Source organism: Pteronotus mesoamericanus, unplaced genomic scaffold (genome assembly GCF_021234165.1).
Source record: "Pteronotus mesoamericanus isolate MK-2021 breed Mesoamerican mustached bat unplaced genomic scaffold, CSHL_Meso_final scaffold_54, whole genome shotgun sequence".
NCBI lineage: Eukaryota > Metazoa > Chordata > Mammalia > Chiroptera > Mormoopidae > Pteronotus > Pteronotus mesoamericanus.
This window is the reverse complement of record NW_026555321.1, coordinates 67,373,261-67,389,626: the sequence shown is the minus strand read 5'-3', so window position 1 is coordinate 67,389,626 and position 16,366 is coordinate 67,373,261.

The following is a 16,366-nucleotide window of genomic DNA, read 5'->3' as shown; positions in this document are numbered from 1 at the left end:
TAAAACATTCAGGTGCTTTCCTCTGCCTTTGTGAATGGCAATAATCCAGTGGGATTTTTGTGGGGCTAATGAATAGCAATTTCAGGGTTAATTTGTTTCTTAAGAATAATCTGACTTCTACTGATAACAAAGTGGCTTACAGTACTGTAGAAAATTATTAAACTGATCTGAATTCCAGGAGGAAGAAACTATAAATCTCTCTGTCACCCCAGCTCAGAGCACCAGCCTCAGCTACCTGTTTAGATGCTAGAAATCCAAGGGCTACAGAGGCTGGACCACAGATGACAATGCAGCCAAAAGGAGGACAGAACACAGTTGTACAGCTTCTAACTCTGTCAAGTTTAATAACACACAGAATACTCTTACCATGCCAAGTTCCATTGTAGCCAAAATAACCATTCATTATTTAGGTAACTTTTGTGTTCAGCAGACCCATAACAGCTAATAGTTATAGAGCACCCACAGTTCTTCTAGGTACTTTACATACAATAACTCATGCAATGCTATGGTAAGCCTGCAAGGTTGGTGATAGATTATTGTCCCCATTTTCAAAAGAAACAGAGGCTCTGTGTGGTCCCTCATAGTTGGAGGAGAGAGATTGGTTCATGGTGAAGTCAGGAGCTAATTAGCTAGCATCTGGTCCACAAGTAGACCCATCTATAGGGTTATCCAAAAAGCCCATTTTGATTTTTCCATAAAATAAAAGACATTTTTTTATTTTCACCATAACTTTATTGATTTGGATATTTTGAGTATGTTGTCTATCTCCCGTAGAGGCCAGGGGTGTTGCTAAACATCTTCCAATGCAGAATACAGCCCCATAGTAAAGAATTATTTGGCCAAAATATCAACAGTACCAAGAAACTCCATGAACCACTTTTGACATGTTCGATCAGTCACAGTACCTTCTCCATATACTGCACAAATCTTATTGCATTTCAGTTGTGGTTTTAACCTTTCTTGAAATAATAAAGCATAATATACTAAAAATGTTGCATATCTTCTTCCACCTTCAATACTAAAATGGCTGCACAAAAATTCATCAATTTTCATAAGTTTTTTAAACACACACTGATATGACTGACATGTGTCACAATACAACCTAAAAAGATTGTTTTGAATAAAGTTAAAGACTACTAAGCACTACTAGAGCCATTGTACAGGGAAAACTGCAGGGTCCAGCACAAATAATGCCCCTTTTTTATTACAAAATCTTAAGCTTGAAATTCTGTAATATAACAATATTACACTCAAGGACACCATATGATGTTTTTGGTGAAATGTTCAAATTAAAACTATAAATTATTATACTCATATTTTACCAACCCTATCAACCACACTCAAGCTGGCATTACTTCTGCTGGATCTTGTAAATGAACTGTTTGGGCAACCCACCAGTTCACAATGTGATTGAGTTCATTAAATAGCATCACACATATGAATTATATTGTAAAGAACCACATCCACAATAAACACTCAGCAAGCCTGCACTATGATGATGATCATGTTGATGACAGTGGGTGAACATGGAACCACTCATCCTTGAGTTTCCAAGAGAGATATTTGAATTATGTTGCTATTTGGGCACTATGGTCTGTGCTTAACTAAGACGAACAGATATAATTTCTAAGACAAGAACTAAACTTCCAACTGAGCTAAAAGAAAAGGCATTCCAGTAAGAGTAAAAGTGCCCATAAGTTTTGAGCTATCTGCCATTTAGGTTAAGGTACTTCTCATATTCCTGTCACTAACATAAATAATTTGCACTGACAATCACTATGATGATGCTGTTATTATCTAAAATGACAGATGACCATATGGATGCAAGCTGTGTTTCCTGGGGAAGGCTGTTTGGTGTGTGGGCAACACATACGTTGAAATTTATTCAAAAGTGATGACACATAAAGTTAGGTTTTAATTATTTCACTCAGTTACTGGAAATTGTCAATCTTAGATAATGTAAACCCCATGTCAATAAAAAAATTCGAAGGAGAATGCCAGGCTAATTAGCATGATTTTTATAACTTAGATATATATCCCACACTGTACCATACACAGGATCAAATAAATTAGCAAATTCAATACTAGATACGGGAATAATTTAAGGGCTCAGGTTTTGCTCTTCACCGATTAATCTGTCTCATGTTATAAATATTTCAGACAATGATTTCTGAAAGCTTCCATTCACACGTGTGCCAACACAAGAAACTAGTCAAAGAGCCAGGAGAATGAACAACAAGTCTTGTGCATCTGTCTGACCTTTCTGCTATTGATATAATTTCTAAAATTCACTGACTTTTAATGTAAGATTTTCCCAGGCTAATTGTTATATATCATGCCATCTTAAGTAAAATGGAGATGTTTTGAAGTTTTCAAAGGTAAAGGCCTTAGTTTCTTACATCAACTGGGAAAAGGAGGGGAGGAAGAAGGTCATTGTGGCATCTATTTTAATGCATTTTATTATATGTTAGTTTATATGTTTCTTCATTTCTTCACTGTCATTATCCAAACAAGGCTCCTTATAAAAATTAGTAAGTTAGAACTGAGCAGATGGCCTAATTATTCTATAATAATGTTCATCAACAGATAAATATACTAAGAATTATTCTAATATGAGATTTAAATAAACACTCACAAAGAAGATATAAAATGACAAGCATATGAAAGTGTGCTCAACATTATTCATCATTAGGAAAATACAGATTTAACCAAAATGAGATGCCACTACAAAGCTATTAGAATGGCTAAAATAAATTTAAAATTTTTTAAATGACAATTATAAATGCTGTTATTTTTACTCAGGCATAGCTTCTTTATTAAAAATAATTTTAGTAAGTTGCATCTTGGGTCTTCCCATTTGACTTATATGGTAGATTTTATTAGTGAGAATACAGAGCAACTGGAACTCTCATATGGTGATGATGAGTATGCAAAACAGTACTGTTGCTTTAGAAAAGTCAGGCATTTCTTACAAACATATGCCAGAACGGGGCCTAATGCAGCTTTCTCTCCCAGCTTCTGCTAGTTCTTTAGCTTGTAGCAACATTACTTCAATTTTTATATGGTGTTCTCTCTTTGTGTATTTGTGTGTGTGCACCAAAACTTCTGCTCTTTACAAGGACACCAGTCATATTGGATTAGGAACTTATTCTATTCCAGTATGATGTCATCCTAACTAATTACATCTGCAACGACCTTATCTATGAATGAGGTCACATTCTGAAGTACTGGGGATTAGGACTCTGGGAAAACAATTAAATCAGTAATAGTACCTATTAAAATGGCCAAAATCTTCTGTTCTCAAGGAGACCTATCTGTTTATTTTTCAGTTAACAAATAGTAAAAGACTTTTTCTGACATTTTTGTTTGGGGAACTGAATTAAAAAGCATGCAATGTATGTTTGGTACATTTAATTAAATGTTTGGCATGAGCTTATAGGAAATTTTTATTTATTTTGTCAGTTCAGATTGCAATAGATCATTAAAAATTCCATTAGAGATTATTGTTCATATTTTGATTTTCAAAAAAGCATATCTAAGAAGAAAAAGCCTCTCTGTAACAAAATTTTCAACTGTTCTTTGGTGCATTTATTTGGTGAATATTTTCATCTCATCATCTCTTAGTGGTTTCCTGACTCAAATAATGCTATTTAATCAGTGAGTCAGACCAATAAACTCAAGCTCATGCAAAAAAATTTTAATGGCCAAAATAAAAAAAATACTGACCATACTAAGTGCTGGAGGGTGTGTGGACCATACTCACATATACTGCTGGTGGAAATGTAGATTAGTACAACCACTTAAGAAAACCATTTGGAAGTTTCTTAAAATGTTACATATATTCCTGCTATATGATCCACCTATTCCACCATTAAGTATTTACTCAAAAAAAATTACCATACAGTTATGCAAAGATGGTACTGAAAAGTGTTTATAGCAGCTTACCCAAAACTGGAACTGAGTCATATCTATCAACAAGTGAATGGATACACGGACTCATACAATAGAATGCTACCCAGCAAAAGAAAAACATACTGCTGATACACAACAATGTGCATGGATATCAAACTACTCACTCTGAGGAAAAGAAGCCAGACAAAAATTAGTACCTACTATGTCATCCCATTTATGTGCAATTCTAGAAAATGCAAACTAGTCTACTGTGGGGAAAACTAGATCAGTGTCTGACTGGGGACAGGAGGAAGAGGAACAGAAGGCAAGATTACAAAAAGGTAGTGGGAAACTCTTGAAGGTGATGGACATAGTCACTACCTTGATTGTGGTGATAGTTTCTCAGATATATACATACGTAAAACTTATCAAGTTGAACTTTAAGTATTTTGGTCATTTCATGTCCCCTATATCTCAATAAAATCCTATGACTCACTGTAAGAGTATTATATTTATCATATATCTGCAAAGTCCTTAGCACAAAGCCATATACTCTGAAAACAGTCACTGTAGACTAGATGATTGAAAAGGATACTAATTAAAAACGATTAGTAAATATTTTTATTACTCTCAAAATTAGGCACTTATTAAGCATTTATTAATCATTCACATTTATAACATAAATAAAATTGTAAGGCAATTTAACATCAGAGTTTCTAAGAGTACCATTATATAAAAATTACCCATTAAATTTAATTCACTTTTATCTGTTTAATAAAACCATTTTTCTGAAGAGTCCTACTAGGTAACACTGTTAATATTAATTTTATTTAACATTTAAAAATACATCAATTATCCATAACTTGCGTATCATCCTTGTTTTATTATCACTCATTTAAATTACCTACACTTTCTCCCTATTCCCCATCTGAGGCCCCCCCCATAAAGGTGGGGGGCCTACCCCCCCCGGAAGGATTGATAAAAAATAGGAGGGGGGAAAAAAAAACTCCGGGGGGCAAGGGCATTTCCCCACAAGGCAAATATGGCCATGAAAAATCAAGGGGGGGGGGGGGGGGGGGGGAGGAAAAAATGGGGGGGAGGGGGGTAAAAATAAAAAAAAAAAAATTAACATAGTTTTCTGTCAACTGAATATTTAACAAGTCAGTTTCTAAAAGCTTTACTTCTTGTAGTTAGCCTTACTCTTGTAACCTAAATGAGTACTTTCCTCTCTTCAGTGTACCACTTACCCCAGGCCCATTTCTGTATTTCTTTAGCATACACATCAGCAACACAGTGTCAGTTTCAGTTGGTCATCTTAAAATCATTCTAGAGGTGCAGTGCATCCTCAATCTTTACCTTATTCTAACAGTCTATAGTTAAAAAATAAAATAAACCTACATTCCCTTCCCTGAGCATCTATTAATAAGCCAAAAGATTTTTATAAATCAGTTAGTACACAAATGATACATTAGCTATCATTTTATTACAGTTATTTTTACTAAGGCATAGTTTCTTTGTTAAAAATAATTTACTAAGTTGTATCTTGAATCTTCCCGTTTGGTTTATGGTATATTTTGCAAGAGCAACTTTGCCAACTCTCAGTTTGCAAAATTTCTGGCGTGTGACCCAGTATAATAAAATTTGACTTGAGATATTACTGAGGTGGTAAAAAAAAGTTACATAAAATTCATTTGTAATGTGTAAACTGCTGGTTCTAACTTCATGCCTTGTAATTAGATAGAAGGAAATCTAAAACTCATGCCTATGCCTTAAAGAAAGAAAAAAGAGAAGAACCAAGAAATTTGCCTCTTCAGTATTCCAGCAGCCTAAGTATGATGACATGAGATGGTGATCTTCTAAGTAGAATCAGCACAAAACCTTTCTCTGAGGAATCACCCCATATGCTGTGAGGGATCCACAATTGGAGGTAAGGACAAAAGATTCCAACTACTTGACATCAGGCTTGGATCTAAGGCTAGAAATTTTGCCCCTGAAACTCTCCCTTTCTTTGTCAACACTTGTTCAGTACCCTTTTGCTTCCATCTTTGGGGAAAGTTTCTAAGTCCAGTAAAAATACACAAGTTTACTTTGTGAGATCGGTTTGCCTAATGGTGAGGGAGGGTGATACCAGGAGCTTGAGGAAAGAGGAACGACAACTCAAAGAGAGTAATCTATGAAACAAGGAAAAAGTAGGAGTAGGAAGCCCCATTGAAATTCGACATAATTAATCTACAGTGTATAAATCATTTCACTTCCAAGTGACTTTCTTCAGCAACACTCTGTGACCCAGAAGCAAAAGAAGAGAAAACAGATGTGCATTAAGAAGTGGTCCCACAGAAAGGCAAAGAGGAAAATCCATGTGCCTGGATGTTTTCCAAATGTTAACTTGTTTAGTACTCACCATACTCTGTAGAGCAGAACCTAATGAGATCTGCATTGATCAAATTAACTAGACCTTTCCACAAGCCCACAAACATGTCATCATTTTACAGTTGCAATCTGACTAGGCATGCTTGAAGACCACTCATTATGATACTTTGTTTAAAGTGTTTCCTTTGTTCTTATAACGACAAACAATAACTTCAATAAGATTTATATGTTCAGTAATCTTCACCAGGACTTCAATTCAGCCCTTTGAGAATTCACTTCATCTTGGGAAATAGGTTTTTATTTTGTTCTCATTGTATGAAAAAAGAAGCTGAGACCCAAAGAAGTTAGCTAAGGTCATTCACGCACTACCATGTGGCGGAGGAAGACAGAGTCATGGGCCTTCTGATCTTACTGTTTTTGCATCATGCTCGCAAAGTAGATGGAAGGGAAGAGAGCAAATGGTTGCTTGTGAAGAAAGTAAGAGCAAGAATTAGCAGATATAAGGAGATGCCAGGTAAGTATCACGTAAAAACAGGTTGACAGTCTGTGCAATGGAGATGAGTAGTTGCAAATGGGAAAGTCCAGGATATGAGAGTGATGAGGAGCAGTATTAGGGAGTGGACGGTCACTGGCCATAAGGAATACAGTAAGGAACTCTGACTCAGCATCTCATGCTCAACATGGATATTAAAGTTGCTAATCATTTAGTGGGAGTTAAAAAGAAATCTGAAAAGAGTAATGTGAGCAGTAGAATGAACACATCATCCAAGTGAAACAATGACAGGAAATGCAAAAGTCCCTGAAATGCAAGAACAGCTTGAGCCTTCCTGAGTTCTCAAGAATTACAAAAAAAGGCAACTGTCTGTCTGTCTATCCATATCTAGTATCTATATCAACAGTGTTATTTATGGAAGCCACATTTCCACTGGAGGAATAAAGAAAATCTGAAGGTGTAGGAAAGTTTCTAGCAGTGAACTAAAGATTACATAAAACCCATGGGACAGGTTAGTTAAGGGGCAGATGTGGGTAGCCATGAATGGAATTAATGGATAAGATTAACTGAAATGGTTTTTGAGGTGTGGAGGAAACAGAAAAGAGGAGAAACGAGAGATGCAAAAATAGATGGTGACAGAGCTGGAGAAGGACAGGAAGAAAGGAGTATTTTTATAGTATTTTAATTCCAAAGTTGACCATCGCAAGAGTTAAGCGACGACTCCCATAAATTTTCACATAAGGTGTTTTCTGACTTTAATGAGCTTTCTCTAGTCATGTACTTTCTACTTTAGAGCAAGATCAAATATTTCCCCCAACCGCATTCTTCCTAAATATATCTCAAATTAGCAGTAAGGTGTGTACTTAACAGAAACAAATGATACATCAAACCCTAGGTCATGAATTTTTTATAAGCATAGAAGATAAAGATCAGATTAAATTCAGAGCAATAACTGAAACCCTGCTCAGAATTAACATGCCTCGTTACTTGGGTGAAGGTTTCAAGAGTAAATACTGTTCATTTCACAGTTAGAGCACTAAACTGGTGACGTTTCCAACTTGCTCAAGCAAATCCCCTCATATTTTAATATTGCTTCGTAATGATGATAAAATATTCTAAGATGGAAATTATGTTTGGGCATTTATGCAAACTTTTATTGTGTGCAAATTAATACAATTCATGACCTGTGTGCCTAAGAGCTTAAATATTTAAATAATGTTTAATATAATATTTCCCAGTGGAAAAAGCCATTGTAGAAAAAAAGCAAAATTTGGATATAACAAGAAATGATATTTTTTAAATACTTATTTAAATTTGTATTTGCTTGATGCTTAGAATAAACGCTTCAATTCATTTTATAACCTTCTACACTGTTCCTACATTCTTTTTTTAACTTACATATTGATGTTGAACTTTATTTCTTTTCTATTTTTTATAATTTTAATTTTAATTTTTTAATATTTTTTTACTTTATTTTTTATTTTTAAATCATGTTTTTTCTATTACAGTTGTCCCAATTTTTCCCCTTTTGCCCTCCTGCACCCATCCCACCCTGCCCCCATAACCCACAATTCCCACTCTGTTGTCCATGTCCATGGGTCATTCATACATGTTCTTTGTTTACTTCCTTCTCCTTCTTTCCATCATTGTCTTCCTTCCCCATACCCTCTGGTCACTTTCAGTCGGCTCCATGTTCCTTGCCTGTGGCTTATTTTTGTTCCTTAGTTTATTTTGTTGAATAGATTCCCCTTATAGATGAGATCATATGGTATTTGTCTTTCACCATCTAGCTTATTTCACTTAGCATAATATTCTCCATTTCCATCCATGTTGTCACAAAAGGTAGGAGATCCTTCTTTCTTTTTTAAAATGCAGATTAATCCAAATTATTCACCTTTTTAAATGTCAAGGTGCATTATAAAATATTTAAAAATTTAAATCCATTATAAAATCTCAGCAATTAAAACATGACACCAGCACAGAAATATTCAAGAAGATCAATGAAATAAAATAGGCATTCGAGAAACAAACTGTCTAACAATGTAATGTGTGATTAAATTGATACTTCATATTAATGGGGAAAATAAGGCTTATTCAACAAAAAATGTGCATGGACCACTATTCCTTGAAATAAAACAAATATAGAGCCTTATTTCACACATACAAGAATTACTCAGGTAAGTTAAAAATGAATATGTAAAATCTAAGCAGTTTTCAGAGAAAACTCAAAATAATATTTTTCTTACCCTGAAGTAAAATATTCAAACCCAGAAGCAATAAAGTAAAATATTGACAGTATGACTATATTAAACATTTAAGACTATACAGTAATATACCAATAAAAAAGTTAAAGGACAATTAATAAAAAAGGAAAGTATTTGCAACTCATCTAAAAGAGGGTTTTTTTTAGGGCAAAAATTCTACAAAACTTTAATCAAAAAAATGGATAAAGAATACCAGAAAGTCATGTAAAGCTTTCTTTAAAAATAATAGAAAGAGGCAAGAAATATTAAAAACAGGTTTGGTTTCAAAAAATAATAAAGTAACAATTAAAATAACATTGTCACAGTCAGATTAATACGTATTAAAAATATTGGTATTATCAAGTATTCTCAACTGTGAAAGGAACTGGGTATTCATGGACTCTTTTTATCTTCTTAGAGCAGTCTCTTTAGCATATTTTGCAATGCTGGTGTGGTGGAGATGTATTCTTTTAGCCCTCTTTCATCAAGGACCCTCCATATTTCACCATCCATTTTAATGGAGAGCCTTGCTGGGTAGAGCAGGCTTCGTTGCAGACCTTTGCTTTTCATGACTTGGAATATTTCTTGCCACTCCCTTGTGGCTTGTAGTGTATCCATTGAGAAGTCAGCCGCTAGCCATACCAGGGCTCTCATATATGTTATTACCTGTTTCTTCCTTGCTTGCTTTAGGATTCTCTGTTTGTCTTTGGTATTTGCCATTTTAATGGTGATGTGCCTTGGAGTGGGCCTCATTGGGTTCATCCTGAATTGGACCCTCAGTGCTTCCTGGACTTGTGTGAGTTTTTCTCTCCTCCAACTAGGGAAGTTTTCTATCATGACTTTTTCAAACAGGTTCTCTATCCCTTCCTCATCGTCTTCTTCTTCTGGTACCCCTATTATACAAATATTATTACATTTCAGGTTGTCCTGCATTTCCCTAAATGCCTCTTCATTCTTTTTGAGTCTTTTTTTTTTTCATTTTCTTGATCTTTCTGGGAGCTTTTTTCGACCTTGTCCTCCATCTCACTGATTCGATCCTTGGCTTTATCTAGCCTGCTTTTGATTCCTTCTACTGTGTTCTTCAGTTCAGAAATTGTATTCTTCATTTCCTCTAGTGTCATTGATAGTTTCACTCACACCTCCATCAACTTGGTTCTCTTTAATTTTATTTCTTTTATTGTTCAAGTACTGTTGTCTCCATGCCCCCCAAACCTCCTTCTCCTACTCTCAGTCCTACCCCCATTTGTTTTGTCCATATGTCCTTTATACATGTTCCTTGACTTGACTCCCTTCTTTTCCCTGTTATCCCTTACCCCTCCTCTCTGGTTACTGTCAGTTTGTTCTTTATTTCAGTGTTGCTGGTTACATTTTGCTTGCTTGTTTGGTTCTGTTGATTAGGTTCCAGTTTTGTTGATTAGGTACCAGGTTCCAGTTTTGTTGATTAGCTTCCCAGTCTTCTCTGTAATTGTGAATTATAGGTGAGATCATATGGTATTGTCTTTCACCACCTGGCTTATTTCACTTAGCATAATGCTCTCCACTTCCATCCATGCTGTCATGAAGGGTAGGACCTCTTTCTTTCTTACAGCTGCATAGTATTCCATTGTGTAAATGTATCATAGTTTTTTTTGATCCACTCATTTACTGATGGCCACTTAGGTTGCTTCCAGAACTTGGCTATTGTAAATTGTGCTGCTATGAACATTGGGGTGCATACGTTCTTTTGAATTGGTGTTTCAGTATTTGTAGGGTATAATCCCAGCAGTGGAACTTCAGAGTCAAAAGTATCTTACATGCTTTTTTTTTACTCTTAAGATGCTATTTGAAGTTCTCTGTGTTTTAAATAAACATATATCAATTTTTACTGTCTGTGGTAGGTCATTTACAAAGACTACCTCAATAATCCCACTCAATCCTGCATACACACACACCCTTGCAATAAGACTTGGCTTCTCCTACAATCAAGATGTGAATTTTTTTTTCAATATTTGAATGTGGGCTTGGCCATTTGACTTGCTTTGACTAATGGGGTATTAGCACACCTGAGATGATCAAAGACATTAAGGCTTTGATCATCTTTTGACTTCAGTTGGAAATTTATGACCACAATGTGAATTTAGCCTGCTGGATAGAGCATTTGAAATGTAGCAGAGCACCCCACCTGGACAGCCAGCTAACTACCTCATTGATGGTAAGGCCATCTTAGATAATCAAGTCTCATTAAGCCACCAGAAGATGACAGCCAAGTGAATGACCCAGGAAGGACCATGAGAAGAACTACCCAACTGAGCTCAAGAACTGCCCATATTGGTGACTCAGAATCATAAGCAAATAAAGTTGTTGTTTTAAGCCAATAATTTTTTTATAATCTCTTACAAGGTATTAGATAACACACAACACACTATTTTTCTCTGAAATAAGTAACACTTGTTCATTTAAAGAGGAGTGATAAAGAGTGATGCTTTAATTGGGAGAAGCAAAGAAAGTAAAAGTATGGTGTTATATCAATTCTTAGTCTCATCCAGTTGCAATTTTTAGCTCACTGACCCCTAACAAATCCTTAGTCTTCTAAATAAGCTGTGTTCTAAAACTGTAGAAATATGCAACTTCCAAATGGTTTCAATTTGAGCTATCCTACTGTCCTAGAAATCCATATAATAAACCCCATTTCCTAACTTGTTGATAGTGGGATGCTAGGAGGCATCCTTGGTGTTGGATGAGTTTATTACTGCATGCCTTGATTGATCACAGGACAGCTGTTCCACTGTCATTAACTTTATATCATGCATAGGAAAATTGCTGGGGTATCTGGCTGTACCATGGCAGGCTGAGATTAGGTCAAGGTTACCACTAAGCACTGTGCCACAGATGAGACAAAAATTACTTACTAGTCAGGGTCTGCGCTAATGCTTTTTAACCAGGGATGGGCATAATAATCACCAACGGACTTTTTTTAACTAACAATTTTCCCCATCTACTTGAAATTTTAGTTTATTCAGTCCAACGTGGAGTACAAGTGTCTGCTTTGTTTCCACATCACAGGTAATTTCTGTGCACACTGCTACAAAAGAATACCAAATAAAAGCAAAGGTCATTAGCAATGTGATATGGTTTGAGAGTTGTTGCAACAAGAGGATTTTTCAATAACACAACCCTCCACTGGCCTCATATAGTTCCTGAAATTACATTGTTGCTTCTTTGGCTGGATATATATTATCCATGGTCAGAGAAGTTATAATATCAAAGATACATCTAAAATAAAAAGACCCGGGGTCTCTCTTAATTACATGAATTGGTGGAATCATTTAACTTCTCTGTTTCTTCCTCTGCAATATAAGGAAAGAAATATCTGCTTGCTGGTTTCCAGTGAATGACAAATGATGCATAAAAAATTATTTTGCAAAATCTAAAATGCCATCTAACATAAAAAATTACTACTCTTCAGTAGGAAAAAACCATTAACTTCTCAAAATAAACTTCCTTTTTTGAATTGCTATTCTACCACCTACAAAAATAAGGATTAAATGAGACCAGACACAGGTAACTTTGTACTAGGGAGGGAGGAAACCTGTGAGGCAGGATGATGGCTAAGGAGGGACCAAGTGTTTCACCCTAATGGAGGCTCCTCCCTGAGAGGCATGAGGACAGCACAAAATAGGGGCTACTTCCCAATTTAGCCTCAATCACCCAACAAATGGCCTCAAATCAAAATGGTTCCAGTGAGTTCATTTTATTTCTAAATGATGAGATAGGTTAAGGACAGAAAGAATAAGATAAGATATACCTTGGAATAACGTCCTTGATTTCAGATATTCATGTTTTTGTAGGTGCTTTCTATTTGAAAATTAGGTTATTTCCACTTTTCATATTTGGAGGCACAGAGCTATGATGGCAGAGTCAAAGGAGGGATTTTGCAGATACTGTAAAAATAAAAGGGAATTGCTCTTCTAATTGCCTTGCAGACCTAGCTTATTTGAATCATTATTCATAATATTTTTGATTCTGTGGTGTAATATGGGGATTTTTCTTTTGATGGCAATGAAATAGGTTCATTTATTGAGGTTATAATGATCTAAATGAAAACTTGAAAATGATGGGCTTGTGCACTAGAGGGAAAAGAGTTTGAATATTTAAAATGCTGAACAGTGAAAGTAGTTTTTCTCACTGCAAGCTTTCAAAAATGTTACATGTGCTTGGCTTATTTTTTATTTCAATAATATGTTTCTTGTGTGCTTGGCTTATTTTTTATTTCAATAATATGTTTTAAACTCATATAGACAAAATATTATCATTTTAATATATAATTAATGTTAAATTATTAATCAGATATTTTGCATTCTTTTTATACTGAGTCTCAGAAATGCAGTGTATCTCAAATTAGATTAGTCACATTTCAGGTGCTCAGAGTTACAATGGTGCTAGCAAATTGGAGGATCACACAGATGCAGAACAAAGAATATTCTAGTTTGAGGTTGTGGGCACACAATACAATATACACATGATATATTATAGAATTAATTGTACACCTGAATCATATAGTTTTATTAGCCAATGTCCCCCCAACAAATTCAATTAAAAGAAGAAGAATATTCTTAGCAGGAGACAACAATTTAGCAAAGAAATTAAGTCAATTTACAAAACTTAAAGGTCTTGCTATTTTAAAATATTTACATTTACATGGACTTTATTGTGTGTCCAGAACACTGCTGTAGACTGGAACTTTAAAGGACAAAGCTTCAAAATGCTAATAAATATTTGAAAGGAGTGGAGCTTTTAGTCAAAAGGCTGTTGATAAGGAAACACATTCCTAGCCCATCCTTCTTCTTCATTTCCATAGAATGTGCTGGTGAACACTTCTCCTCTGCAATTACTACCCCCTCCATCAGAGGAGAGGGGCCTAATCTGATGGGGAGCAGGGAACTCACACCCCCTGGGTCTCTCATCTCTGGTGAAAGGTCCAGGTGTTCACAGCCTTGGCCCAGGCTCCTTTTCCCTCCATGCTCCAGCTGTAGCACAGGCTTTCCCTGGATGCTCATCCCACCCCTTAGCATCCTTGCTCATATGTTAATAGACATACCTTCCAAAAGAAGGAAAAAAAAATATCTTTTTTTTCCCAAAAAAAAAACCCCAAAAAAAAAAAACAAAAAAAAAGGAGGGGGGGGGGGGGGGGGGGGGGGGGGGGGGGGAGGGGAAAAAAAAGGGGGGGGGGCTTATACAGTACAGTCACTACTCTAATGGAGCTTTGTTCAAAGTAGCACAAGAGCAGAAAGGAAAAGGGATCAGAGGTTTGAAGGGTATTCCTTACAACCTGAGGTCGTCCTTCATCACTCACATCATTTTATATAATGACATTTGGTCATTCGAGGTTATTGTGAAACTGTTAGTGTTTTTCCAACTTTATGAAGATATCACTGGCATATAACATTGTATAAGTTTATGGTCTTAAATTAATAATTTAATACATGTATACATTGCAAAATGGTTACAACAATAAACTTAGTTAATACATCCATCATCTCACAGAGTTACCATTTTTTATGTGTGGTAAAATCTTTTAAAATCTTCTCTCTTGGAGACTTTCAAATATGTAATACAGTGTTGTTGACTACAGTCACCATGCTGTCCCCACATCCCCAAACTTCATCTTGTAACTGGAAGTTTGGATCCTTTGACCTCCTTCACCCATTTCCCCCAACTCTTACCTCCCACCCCTAACAACTACCAGTCTGTTTTGAGTTTGGCTTTCTTAGATTCTATTCACTCCATGAGATCACATAGCATTTGCTTTTCTCTGACATTTCACTTAGTATAAGCCCTCAAGTTTCATCCATATTCTTTCAAATGGCAGAATTTCCTTTATTTTTGTGAATGAAAAATACTCCATTGTATATATGTAACACATTTCTTTATCCATTCATCAATAGATGGTTTCCATGTGTTGTTTATTATTATTAATAATGCTGCAATGAACACAGGGGTGCAGATACCTCTTCAAGACAGTTATTTTACTTCCTTCAGATAAATGTCCAGAAACAGAATTGCTAGATCATATGGCAGTTCTATTTTTAATTCTTTAAGGAACCTCCATACTGTTTTCCAGTGGCTGCACATATTTAAAATATCACCAGCAGTGCCCAAGTGTTCCCTTTCCTCCACATCCTCACCAGTATTTGTTATTTCTTATCTTTTTTATAATAACCATTCTCCCAAGTACATCCATGGTAGCTGGAAGTCTCACCTCCCCCTCCTCCATTTCTATCTGATTCGCAGTGTTAAACCCCAAAACTTCCCCAGTAAGATCTGGGTGGGCTTCCTAGGAAATGCCTTATGCTGGGGAGCTGGATGTCCACACTGAGCCCTTTTTTTCCTCCACTGGAGAAACCAGAGACCCAAGGAGCCCTCTCTATGTGGCACTGTGCCAGCCAGGGCTGTTGTCCAGTGACCAGGTTACACATTTGGATGCAGCTGCATTGAAGGAAGTACTGCACAGGAATTTGGAAACGGAGAAGAATAGTGCTCAGCCTCTCATGTATAATCTTCCCCAGCCATCTGGCCACCGACCCCTCAGGGTCTTTTATATGTTCCTTCCAAAGTTTGCTTCAGTCACCCAGATGACAACATTGGTCTGTCTGAACCTGGGATGACTCTGGGACACATTTGAAAAGTGGAAGATCTGAGTGAGGAGAGAGATGGCAATGGATAGAATGAGCACCAAAAAAATTTTTAAAAAAAGGAAAGCCAAGTGTAAATTAAGGTATGAAAGATGGTAACAATGGTGTTATAAACAAACAGGGCTCTAAAGAAGTGAAATCAAGTTTAAGAATAATTGGATTTTTACCAAAGAAAACAGTTTTGTATTGAAAAGATACAGAATGGAATAAAGAAGTCTAATCTATACATCAGTAGCATGAGAGATTTGTTTGAAGTAGAATTCTAAAGATTCAGGGAGACTTCTGGCCAAGATGGAGGCATAGGTAAACATGCTTCCCCTTCATGCACAACTACAACAAAAATTAAAAATAAACTACAAAACAAACATCACCCAGATTTGTCAAAAAATCGAGTTGTATGGAAGTTCAACAACCAAGGATTTAAAGCCACATTAATTCATGTGGGCAGGAGTGGTGGAGACACAGAGGCATGGAGAGGCACTGGAGGAGGACGAATGGTTGGCCCCACATTCATATGTGGCAGATAAAAATTGGGATGGATACCTCAGGAGAAAGTTATCCCAGCTCCAGACTAGACCACCCAGCCCAGGATTCCAACACCAGGAAGATAAGTCCCCATTACTTCTGGCTGCAAAACCAGAGGGTGAGGGTGGGACAGCAGAAGAAACTTTAGGATTCTCAAGAAACTTTTCTTAAAG